This window comes from Scyliorhinus torazame, chromosome 5, assembly GCF_047496885.1.
Source record: "Scyliorhinus torazame isolate Kashiwa2021f chromosome 5, sScyTor2.1, whole genome shotgun sequence".
NCBI classification, from domain to species: domain Eukaryota; kingdom Metazoa; phylum Chordata; class Chondrichthyes; order Carcharhiniformes; family Scyliorhinidae; genus Scyliorhinus; species Scyliorhinus torazame.
In genome coordinates this window covers 276,559,662-276,572,421 of record NC_092711.1, presented here as the reverse complement: position 1 = coordinate 276,572,421, position 12,760 = coordinate 276,559,662, and positions in this window count along the sequence as shown.

The following is a 12,760-nucleotide window of genomic DNA, read 5'->3' as shown; positions in this document are numbered from 1 at the left end:
TTGAGTGGCAACTTTCAAAGATGTATCAACATAGACCCCAAGATCTCTCTGCTCCTCCACATTGCCAAGAATCCTACCGTTAACCCTGTATTCCGCATTCATATTTGTCCTTCCAAAATGGACAACGTCACACTTTTCAGGGTTAAACTCCATCTGCCACTTCTCAGCCCAGCTCTGCATCCTATCTATGTCTCTTTGCAGCCGACAACAGCCCTCCTCACTATCCACAACTCCACCAATCTTCGTATCATCTGCAAATTTACTGACCCACCCTTAAACTCCCTCATCCAAGTCATTAATGAAAATCACAAACAGCAGAGGACCCAGAAGTGATCCCTGTGGTACGCCACTGGTAACTGGGATCCAGGCTGAATATTTGCCATCCACCACCACTCTCTGACTTCTATCGGTTAGCCAGTTTGTTATCCAACTGGCCAAATTTCCCACTATCTCATGCCTCCTTACTTTCTGCATAAGCCTACCATGGGGAACCTTATCAAATGCTTTACTAAAAATCCATGTACACTACATCCACTGCTTTACCTTCATCCACATGCTTGGTCACCTCCTCAAATAATTCAATAAGACTTGTAAGGCAAGACCTACTCCTCACAAATCCGTGTTGTCTATCCCTAATCAAGCAGTGTCTTTCCAGATGCTCAGAAATCCTATCCCTCAGTACCCTTTCCATTACTTTGCCTACCACCAAAGTAAGACTAACTGTTCCCAGGGTTATCCCTATTCCCTTCTTTGAACAGGGGCACGACATTCGCCACTCTCCAATCCCCTGGTACCACCCATGTTGACAGTGAGGATGAAAAGATCATTGCCAACAGCTCTGCAATTTCATCTCTTGCTTCCCATAGAATCCTTGGATATATCCCGTCAGGCCCGGGGGACTTGTCTATCCTCAAGTTTTTCAAAATGCCCAACACATCTTCCTTCCTAACAAGTATTTCCTCGAGCTTACCAATCTGTTTCACACTGTCCTCTCCAACAATATGGCCCCTCTCATTTGTAAATACTGAAGAAAAGTACTCGTTCAAGACCTCTCCTATCTCTTCAGACTCAATATGCAATCTCCCGCTACTGTCGTTGATCGGACCTACCCTCGCTCTAGTCATTCTCATATTTCTCACATATGTATAAAAGGCCTTGGGGTATTCCTTGATCCTACCCGCCAAAGATTGTTCATGCCCTCTCTTAGCTCTCCTAATCCCTTTCTTCAGTTCCTTCCTGGCTATCTTGTATCCCTCCATCGCCCTGTCTGAACCTTGTTTCCTCAGCCTTACATACGTCTCCTTCTTCCTCTTAACAAGACATTCAACCTCTCTTGTCAACCATGGTTCCTTCACTCTTCCCTGCCTGACAGAGACATACATATCAAGGACACGGAGTACCTGTTCCTTGAACAAGTTCCACATTTCACTTGTGTCCTTCCCTGACATCCTATGTTCCCAACTTATGCACTTCAATTCTTGTCTGACAACATTGTATTTACCCTTCCCCCAATTGTAAACCTTGCCCTGTTGCATGCACCTATCCCTCTCCATTACTATAGTGAAAGTCACAGAATTGTGGTCACTATCTCCAAAATGCTCCCCCACTAACAAATCTATCACTTGCCCTGGTTCATTACGAAGTACCAAATCCAATATGGCCTCCCCTCTGGTCGGACAATCTACATACTGTGTTAGAAAAGCTTCCTGGACACACTGCACAAACACCACCCCATCCAAACTATTTGATCTAAAGAGTTTCCACTCAATGTTTGGGAAGTTAAAGTCACCCATGACTACTACCCTGTGACTTCTACACCTTTCCAAAATCTGTTTCCCAATCTGTTCCTCCACATCTCTGCTACTATTGGGGGACCTATAGAAAACTCCCAACAAGGTGACTGCTTCTTTCCTATTTCTGACTTCAACCCATACTACCTCAGTAGCCAGATCCTCCTCGAACTGCCTTTCTGCAGCTGTGAAACTATCCCTAATTAACAATGCCAACCCCCAACTCTTTTACCACCCTCCCTAATCTTATTGAAACATCTATAACCAGGGACCTCCAACAACCATTTATGCCCCTCTTCTATCCAAGTTTCCGTGATGGCCACCACATCGTAGTCCCAATTACCGATTTATGCTTTAAGTTCACCCACCTGATTCCTGATGCTTTTTGCGTTGAAGTATACACACTTCAACCCATCTCCGTGCCTGCAAGTACTCTCCTTTGTCAGTGTTCCCTTCCCCACTACCTCACTACACGCTTTGGCGTCCTGAATATCGGCTACCTTAGTTGCTGGACTACAAATCCGGTTCCCATTTCCCTGCCAATTTAGTTTAAACCCTCCCGAAGTGTACTAGAAAACCTCCCTCCCAGGATATTGGTGCCCCTCTGGTTCAGATGCAACTCGTCCTGCTTGTACAGGTCCCACCTTCCCCAGAATGCACTCCAATTATCCAAATACCTGAAGCCCTCCCTCCTACACCATTCCTGCAGCCACGTGTTCAACTGCACTCTCTCCCTATTCCTAGCCTCGCTATCACATGGCACCGGCAACAAACCAGAGATGACAACTCTGTCTGTCCTGGCTTTTAACTTCCAGCCTAACTCCCTAAACTCATTTATTACCTCCACACCCCTTTTCCTACCTACGTCGTTGGTACCAATGTGCACCACAACCTCTGGCTGCTCCCCCTCCCCCTTAAGGATCCTGAAGACACGATCCAAGAGATCCCTGGCCTTGGCACCCGGGAGGCAACATACCTTCCGGGAGTCTCGCTCGCGACCACAGAATCTCCTATCTATTCCCCTAACCATTGAATCTCCTATGACTATTGCTTTTCTATTCTCCCCCCTTCCCTTCTGAGCCCCAGAGCCAGACTCAGTGCCAGAGACCTGGCCGCTAGGACCTTCCCCCGGTAGATCACCCACCCCAACAGCATCCAAAACGGTATACTTGTTTTGAAGGAGAACGGCCACGAGGGATCCCTGCACTGTCTACCTGTTTGTTTTCTTTCCCCTGACTGTAACCCAGCTACTCTTGTCCTGTACGTTGAGTGTGGTTACCTCCCTGTAACTCTTCTCTATAACCCCCTCTGCTTCCCGGATGATCCGAAGTTCTTCCAGCTCCAGCTCCAGTTCCCTAACACGGTCTCTGAGGAGCTGGAGGTGGGTGCACTTCCCACAGGTATAGTCACTGGTGGTATCCCTCACCACTCACACCCTACAGGAGGAGCATGCAACTGGCCTAGCCTCCATCCCCTCTTACCTTACAGAAGATAGCTGCCCTGTGAACCAACTGGACCTCCGCCCTCTTACTCTGCTCCCAGTCAGCTGCACTCTCTGTAAACCCGTGGCTCCCTTATTGCTCTTTGCGGAAATGTCGGAAACAAAATGAAAGTAGCACCTTACTCGCTCCTCACCTAACTCCCTCAGTCACCAAACTCTTACTCTAGCACTCAAATGCACCAAAATCAGCACTCGGTGCAAACATAGTCTACACTGTAGGTGGATCACTTTTATACTGTGAATCTAGCCTCTGAAAACTGGCCTAATCCAATTAACATATTAACAAGCTCCAGCTGCAAGTACCTACAAGTAGAACCTTTGTTTAAAGCTGATTGAAAATTCACCTTCTTCAAACCATACAGCAACTTTTAAGTTAATTAACTAAATAAAAGAAAGACTGGACTTTAGATAACAATGAACCCTTACACTCCCTCAGTCACCAAACTCTCAATATAGCACTCAAATGCACCAAATTCAGCACTCGGTGCAAACAAAGTCTGCACTGAGGTGGATCACTTTTATACTGTGAATCTAGCCTCTGAAAACTGGCCTAATCCAATTAACTAATTAACAAGCTCCAGCTGCAAGTACCTACAAGTAGAACCTTTGTTTAAAGCTGATTTAAAATTCACCTTCTTCAAACCAAACAGCACCTTTTAAGTTAATTAACTAAATAAAAGAAAGACTAGACTTTAGATAAAAATGAACCCTTATACTCCCTCAGTCACCAAACTCTCAATATAGCACTCAAATGCACCAAATTCAGCACTCAGTGCAAATCTTCAATTGCCTTTGACGTTTTGAGGGTTTTAAACATTCATTTGCCAGAACTTCCCTGCATATAACACACATCAGCTTTGCATCGTGATTTGCACTGGCACAATTAACAATACCATATCTCAAGAAATCATCCCAATACTGCTTTGTTCCCAATTTCAGTTTTTTTTTGTTTAAGACGATCCAACTGCAGATCTTCATAGTTCTGTTGTCTTTCCTGCTCACAGCTGAAAAATAGAGGAATCTCTCTTCCGTGATTTCGCGCCAAAAGCACGGACGTACACGACGCATGATGTTCTTGCCGGAAGACTGCATCGTTCCATTTAAAAATTGGTCATGACCGGCATTCTCAATTTAAAAGCCGGTCTCAGCCGGCATTCTCAATCTAAAACCCGGTGTCTGCTGCTGAGCGCTAATCCCGCGATCAGGAAGCCTCGACCGATCGCTCCACAACCCTCCAGACGCCCGCCCGCGATTCACCCGTGGGTCATGATCCACAGTTCAAAAAACCCTGGGGCAAGAGATAAAAAGCAGAATCAATCTGGCTATAATATTTCAAGCAAGGCCTTGTGAGAGGCTGAGGGCATAAACAGAAGGGAAAAGCCACTGACCTAATTGAAAAACAATGAAATGGGCTATAAACGGGTACAACCTGATATGGCACGAAGTCAGAGCCAAAAATAGGAGAAAAGGAAAAGCACCATTGCTGGAGTGGGTTAGAGCTATATGGTCAACCATACCAAAGATATCCACAGATGGCTCGTCAGATGATTGATCACCAAGACAGACTCTGGCTCACAGGGAATCTAAGCAGCCGGTATTATTGTGAATCTGTATGATTGTTTGGTAGTTTAAGAAAGGTGCACCACATTTTTGGTGGAATAATACCAAAGTTGGTGTGCGCCATTGATATCCCGTGTAAAGGCAAGGATGTTTCGACCTGAAAGGGGGTCTTCCAGTGCAAAGGGAGAGACTGACAAACATTCATCTCAGTGCTATTTATGAGTCCTAACTATGTGACAAGTCAGTGGCTGCATTCACCAACCCACCAAACACTGCATTGTACTTTAAAATAATTCATCTCATGTAAAGAACTTTTGGGTTGCTTAAGATATGCGAGAAAATATATGTGCAAATATTTATTTTCTGAAGTAGGCAACTCTCACTAAGTTATGGTACTTTGGGTACCAGCAGAAAGTTTTGGCATCTGGCCTATTTGGCCAGATCTTCATCTGTGACAGTGAAGCAAATCCATCATGGAAACTATTCAGTTCCCCTCAAGCTCGTGTTTCACTGGCTTGTAGAATGAACAAAACAGCAGGAAGATTTTTAATCATTACATTCATTTGAAAATGAGCATACATGATTAGTAATGAATAAATGAACAATTCATTTTCCTTCCCTGCTTAAATATATTGTTTAATTTTCAAAATCTCTGATCTGTATGGCTGGTGAATCATCTTGACTATTTTCAATAAACATAATGAATTCAATAAATCAAACCAAACTATACAATAAAAGTCATGTATTTACTGCATCATTATAATGTATCATCAGGATTGTGCTTTACATCATCAAACAGACTAATGAAAAAACACTTCGAAAATAATTTTAGAAAGTGGAGTCTGCTTGTCTTCCAATATCTTGTTATCAGCAGAAGGTTGAAATGTGTAGGTGGCGTGCTTCAAGACACGACACACCATCACATTCTCCACTGCAATTTGCAGTCACACCTCATCTGGACACATCTCTTGTTTCCTCACCACATCCACCATCTCTGGTACCATGAAACTCTTCATTGAATCTCTCCTGTCCTTCACCCTATCAAAGATATTTCCTTTGTTCTTCCTGCCAGCAACCAATCGTACAGCCCCCCTCCACTTCCCTCCGCACACACTTCCACTGGCTTAAAATTGATTGCATTCGTATCTTTCCTCAATTCTGATGAAAGTTCATCATCCACCTCAAACATTAATTTTGTTTTTCTCCACAGATTCTGCCTGACCTGCTGAATATTTCTAAAATTTTCTGTTTTTATTTCCGATTTCCAGCATCTACAGTATTTTGATTTTGGACTAACATGTGCTGAATCAGCGGGTAGCATTGGCCAGTGGACAGGCCAGGTGAACAAAACAGTTCACGTGCCAGCTTCATGGAGGGTGATGTCACAGGTGACGGGGGGAGGGGTGGGAGAAGTGAGTTTGTGCTGATGCTACAGTAGAACCCCAGCAGAAAATCCAAGCAATGTACAACTCTGCATAATATGGTCCCAGATGCCTGAACAGAAAAAAAAGGTATTTTGGAATAATACATCCAATAAAAATATTTAGCATCAATTGCTTACGAGCAGTGCAGACCGGTAGCCAGACAGCTTGGTCAATGACCGTTCATGTTTTTAACTGGATAAAACCATCTTATCAGAGGGGGAAAACTACATTTCAGGCCATTCTTGATCTTGCCTCAAGTGCTGTCAGCAGATGACTGGGGGGGGGGGGGGGGGGGCGGAGGGGGGCCATTTCTGGTTGTTCCCACTAGTGGGATCTTCCGTTGCCGCCGATGGCACACCCCTTCCATGGGTTTCCCGGCGACGGGGGATGGATTCAATGGGAAATTACGCTGACAGTGACTGGACCAGGAAATCATGCTGTCGGCCAATGTCAGCCCATGTCCCGTCGCTGAGCAACACGACATCTGCTGCAAGGATTCAGACAGAATATTGATAAGGCAATCAGGCAGCCTACAGGAGACCAGTGGTGAACAGCTCACCAAAATAACCTGGTGCATTAGCAGGCCTGCCAGACAGCCGACTGTCAAGCAGGATAGGGGAATCCAGCTCCGACATGGCACAGGGCTTCGCACATCCTTTCCAGCATGAAACCCGTGGTCAACTCCATGACAGCACTTGCAGTCAAATCTGTGATGCCTGACTACTGGTGTCTCAGGTACTACTGCACACAGGCGGAAGCCACCTAACAGCAGTGGAAATGCAGACTGAGGTCATGAGATCCTGCATGGTGGTTGACATGCAGACACACACACTGCTGCCACCACAGCTTCAGAGCTCAGTACTCAAGGGGCTTGCAGGATCTCACAGCTGTCTAGCAAGTTGAATTCAAATAGATTACAGTGATTGATGAGAGGCCTCCCGAGGTAGTGTCAGAGGTACCGTGCAATTTGCTGTTCTATGTCAGGATGACAGATTTGTGTGCCGGTCACTGGCATTCTGCTAGTTTCCTTGTTGCTACCTTTAAATCAGTCAGTCTGCTACTACCCATGTCACAGTGGTGCAGCCCAAAGAGAGGCCCTCAAGGTTCAGAGCTGCTGAAGGTCATTCTGTGAGGCCATCTGTGAGAACGGTGAGAGCCGCCTTCCACCAGCCATGCTGCATCCATTGGCATAGTGCTGTTTAGTAGCACTGTGGCAGTAAAGACACTAAAGGGTGAATAGTTCCCATTTAATTCCATTGCGGGGAGGTTCCCAGCGCTTGTAGCATTGGACGGCACTCTGGGTTTTTTGGGTCTCAGTGGAGCTTCGCTCGTCAGTACAGGAAGAGATCAGTGCGCCATTTCTCTCAACCCCCCCGACGTGATCCCCGGATCCACAATGCTCCAATTCACCTGTTGGGGAGTCCTTCAGTCCCAGGTTGGCACCCAGGTGACACTGCCAGGGTGCCCAGGTGGTACTGCCAGGGTGCCAGACTGGCAGTGGCATGGTGCCCGGGTGGCATCAGCAGTGCCCTTAACTCAGATTCCAACCACCCGGGGGGGCTCCGATTGTTTGGGAAGCCCCTTCACGAGCCGTTGTACCTGGTCCCCGTTTGTGGGGACCAGTGCTAAACGGCGCCCGGCTAGGGTCTCCTCGGCCAGGTAGATCCCGGGGCCGGTTAGATCTGGCATAGTCAAACTCATTTCACAATGCAAGTCTGGATGGGTGAGATCCAAATCACAATGTCTCGGCAGAACTTGTTAGGTCCCCCGGGGCGTAACGACCGTCGGGAAACCCGAAGGCCTCTCACGGGATCTATCGGCTCCCATCCTGATTCCGGCGGGAAACGCCCAAAGAAGCGAAAATATCACAAGCAATGCTTTAAATTTAAAAATATATGGAATTTATTAGCATAATGTTGAGGTTTGACATTCAGTAGATATAAAAAATACTCTTTCAGGTTCAAGCTGCTGTATTTTACCTTGTGCTTCATTATCATTGATCTGGTCCAGGCAATCATTTACAGACCCTCAGTAAAGTCCACAAAAAGGATCAATCGGGAAGGGAGCAACACAGAGAGGAGGGAGGCCCGGCGAGTGGAATGACTTTAAGCGAATACTTGTGGGAGTAGGACAATTGGACAAGAACCAACGGTTAGGAGGAGGGCCAACACAAGGGCGATGTTAAAGGGCGAAAAGTAGGGAGGGTAGCAATGGCCAGGGTCATGGAGGGTAACAGTGATCAGGATCGGTAAAGCTGACAGTGGCAATCGGGGTGGTGGGGGATGTGGATGTAGATTCTGCAGTCGTGATCAGGGTAGTAAAATTCACAATTGGGAGAACTGAGGCTATGAGCAGTGACCAGCTGTTTTCCAGCAGTTCAAGAGGAACACGTTCCTTATTGGAGGCAGCCTCCAATGCTCCCTGTAAGCACCCACAAGTTAGGTTGCATTTTGTCCTGGTGTTTCTGAATAATGAAGAGGACATATTTTTATTCTTACTCAGATAGGGCCTCAAAATATTGGAGGTGTGATCCAACGGGCATGCTGCACCTGAAAAGCAGCTCACCGCAGCGCAGTAAGGTTGATAAAAGCCAGGAGACACCACTCCCGGATTCTACCCGGCCCATAAAGCTTCGTGAGACCTAACGCAAGATTACTCGTGGACGGGATCACTTTTTCGCAAATCTGCATATTAGAGCAAGACAGCTCGACCCATTTTAATGTGCACATTCCTGTGTTTCCCAAGGCGTTGGGACCTCTACCCTTCACCTCAGAGACCTCATTCAGCAGTGATCCCCACAAACAGGGACCAGTCGGAACGACACTCATGGGGGTCTCCCAGGGCGGGTTCATACCCTGGCACTGCTGGTGTCAGCCCAGCAAGTGGAGCTCCTCCGTGTAGAAGACGGGGCTATGTGCGGCCTCGGCCACCCGTTCCATGCTGAGGCCCCTTAATTAATGTGAGTGATGTTGCATAGCCATGTGTTTCTCAGTGCTGCGAGCGTCAGGAAACACGCAGCTAAACGTGCTTGCCATGGGACTGTGTTCCCATTTAGTTGTAACGCGCCATGGTAGTCAAAGGTGCTATTGTAAATTTGGGGAATGTCATTAGACAATTGTGGATGTCTGAAAACAGCATGGGTTAACCTCACAACTCAGTTTTCTATCCACAGTCAGTAAACTTTCTTACTAGAAGTTAATATCACTTCAGACACCCAGTTGAGATCAAAATTCTTCCCTGGAGGGATTATATGAGATAACTTAAATCATACCATTCTCTTTTGAAGTGATCCATTTAGTGATATTCTGTCCCTTTAAGTCATCTTTCTAATTTGGACATTGATCTCAAAATTCTATTATCACAGACGAGGTTACTGGCCACTATGAATACCTGTCAGTTCAGCTGCTAACAATTTAACTGGCTCCTCTGAGCAATCAGCTCCATGGAAAACTGAGTAATGAAAATTCAAAATATTACCGTGAGTATTTCTCCTTTCTTATCCACATGGGTTTCAAACATGAGCTGGCTTGAATATTCTGGGGAATTTCGCTCCTTTAATGATTTGTGGCGCATTTGGTATTCTTTATAATATACCAAGATACATCCACATCCTGATAGTCCTGCTCATTTATTGATTGATTCTTTTTAAACTAACACCATTAACCTAAGCCGCAATGCAGACAATGTAGACAATAGTAAGAAAAATATAACCTTGTTAACTTTGCGGGAAGAAAAGAATGAACATATGCTTCTTTCAGAGTACTTGTGTACTGCTGTCCTGAAATCTTGTTCTTTCAGATGATCATTAGTCATAAGCCACTCAGGTGGAACAGCATTCCACAGGGGCTTGATCCACGGTGTAAAAGAGCTTATATGATGGGCAATTTGTATGTGCAGCTATGTTTCTTCCTCCTGCAAGTTATTGTCGCTGCTGCATTGATCTGCCAAGTGTCTTCGGTGGTGGTAATGTTTCTGCCTGAGACACTGGAGCTGCCCTACTAATCATCCGTTGGAGCATACACAAGGATTTCACATTTTGTCTGCATTGCAGTGGTGGAAGATTTCACTGAATCACTGTTGCAGCATTCAGTCTAATTTGTACCTTCGTCAAAGGATACAATTCTTCTTGTCGGTGATTGTAGTGGAAAAACTGTGCAAGCTCAAAATAGGATTGTGTGGCATTTTTTGGCAAAAAATGTATTGACGGGTAATTTTGCCTCATATATCACCATTAGTACTCAAAGCATACTTGTGAAATGACATTGTACCACGATGAATGTGTTAATTCTACTGTTTGCCATTTTAATCAAATGTTAAACATGCCCTATTAAACATATGGTTTGCTGTATTTGCTCAAATCAATTTCAAGTCAACACTTTCAACAACAAGTTGCATTTATATAGTGCTTTAATACAATAACATGTGGTCCTGAGGTGCCACAAAGGCACTTTATCAACAGAGTCACCCAAGTCATAGAATCAGTTCTTCAAGCCGATGACCAAAAGCTTGGTCAACGAGATAGGTTTAAGGAGCATCTTAAAGGAGCAAAAAAGAGGTAAGAGGAAGTGGGGTTTAAGAAGTGACTCCTAGACTTAGGGCCTATGGAGCTGAAGGAACATAAAGCAGCAGATCATTTAAAATTGGAAACATGCAAGAGCCTGAATTGGAAAGTTGCAAACATGTCGAAGGGTTGTAGGGCAGGATAGGCTGAAGACGTAGGGAGTAGTGAGGCTGTAGAGGGATTTGAAACCAAGGATGAGAATTTTAAAATCGAGGTGTTGCTTAATCAGGAGACAATATAGATCTGTGAGCACAGTAGTGATGGACGAATAGGACTGGTTCTGTTCTCGGATATAGACAGCAGACATTTTGGATGGGTTAAGTCTATGGAGGATGGAAGATGGGCTAGAAGTGCATTGATATTGTCAAGTCTAGTCTGGTAACAATGGCTTGAATGAGGGTTTCAGCATCAACTGAGCTGAGTCATTGGTCTTACTGATGGCATAATGCAAGGTCAGAAGCTGATTTAAGACCAAGTTTGTGAACAGTCTGCTTCAGCTTTAGATAGTTGTCAAAGAGAAGGTCCAAAGATCAGACAAATGGCTTTGGTTTCCTCAATAATTAATTGGAGGAAATGTTTACTCATTCAATATTGGTTTAGGAACAAGCAGCCTGACAATTTAGAGACAGTGTGGGGCTATGGCAGATTGAGAGGGGGAGTGGTGAGGTAGAACTGGGTGATGTGTTTTTGGATGATATTGTTGAGAGGCAGCATGTGGATAAGAAGGGGGAAAGGATAGTTCCAGGGTAATGATGTAGGAATGGGAAGATATGTCAGGTGATTCTCTGTCTACAATTGGATAGATAAGAATGGAACCATATTAATGCAGTTTCACCCAGCTAGATGACATTGGAGGAAGATCCTGTGGTCAAACATGTTATAGTCTGTAGACCGGTTGAGAAGGAGGAGAAGGGCTCGTTTGCCCCTGTCACAGCTACAGAAGATGTCATTTGTTTCTTAAATAAGAGCTGTACCTCTGCCACGGCAGGGGTGGAAACCTGATAGGATGGATAACTTGGCGCTTCAGGAAAGATAAATTGGGCTTTAAGACGTTGTAGAGGAAATAGGAGTGAAAGGTGGATGGTACAAGGACAAGAGAGTCAAGGTTTTTTTTTGTAAAAAGGGTAGGTGACAGCAGGAGAGAGTGACAGTACCTGAAGAGAGAAAACCATTGACAATGTCAGTGAACATGGGGATCAGGAAAGGAAGTTGGGAGATCAGCAATTTATTGGGAATAAGATTCAGGGAGCAGGCAGTGGGTGTCATAATATATACCAGTATATTATGGTGCAGACACACACGCACACACTGATGGCATGCAGTGGGACCAATCAGCATACACAACACTGCAGCCAATCACCAGTGAGAGCACACACACTATAAAGACAGGGGACAGGAGAGTTCCCGCTCATTCTAGTAGCAGCCAGCTCGGAGCACAGAGCTCACAGCCTGCAACACAGGCATTCACCATGTGCTGAGTGTATCACCTGGTTAGGACTAGGCTAGGGTCAACAATTAAAGCTGGTATTGCATTTACCCACAGTTCTAGTATGTTAATATAGTTAACCTTATAATAAAATAGAGTTGCACCATTTCCAGTGTTGGTGACCTGTTTGTGATCCAGAACACCCAACACATCATGGTACAAGGAGTGGTTGCATACTAGCACTTCTGAGACCCACCTGCAACTAATCGGCATTCCGGCATCCTGAAGTATGGAGAACATCAACCCGCCGCCGCCACTCCGCATCGCCGGCAATCTAGGGGTCAATTGGAAGATTTTTAAACAACACTTCCAGCTCTTCCTCGAAGCCACGGGCAGGGAGAACGCCTCGGACACCAGGAAGATTGCTCTGCTCCTCTCCACGGCCGGGCAACACGCCATCCACATCTTCAACTCCCTCACATTCGCAGACGACGAGGA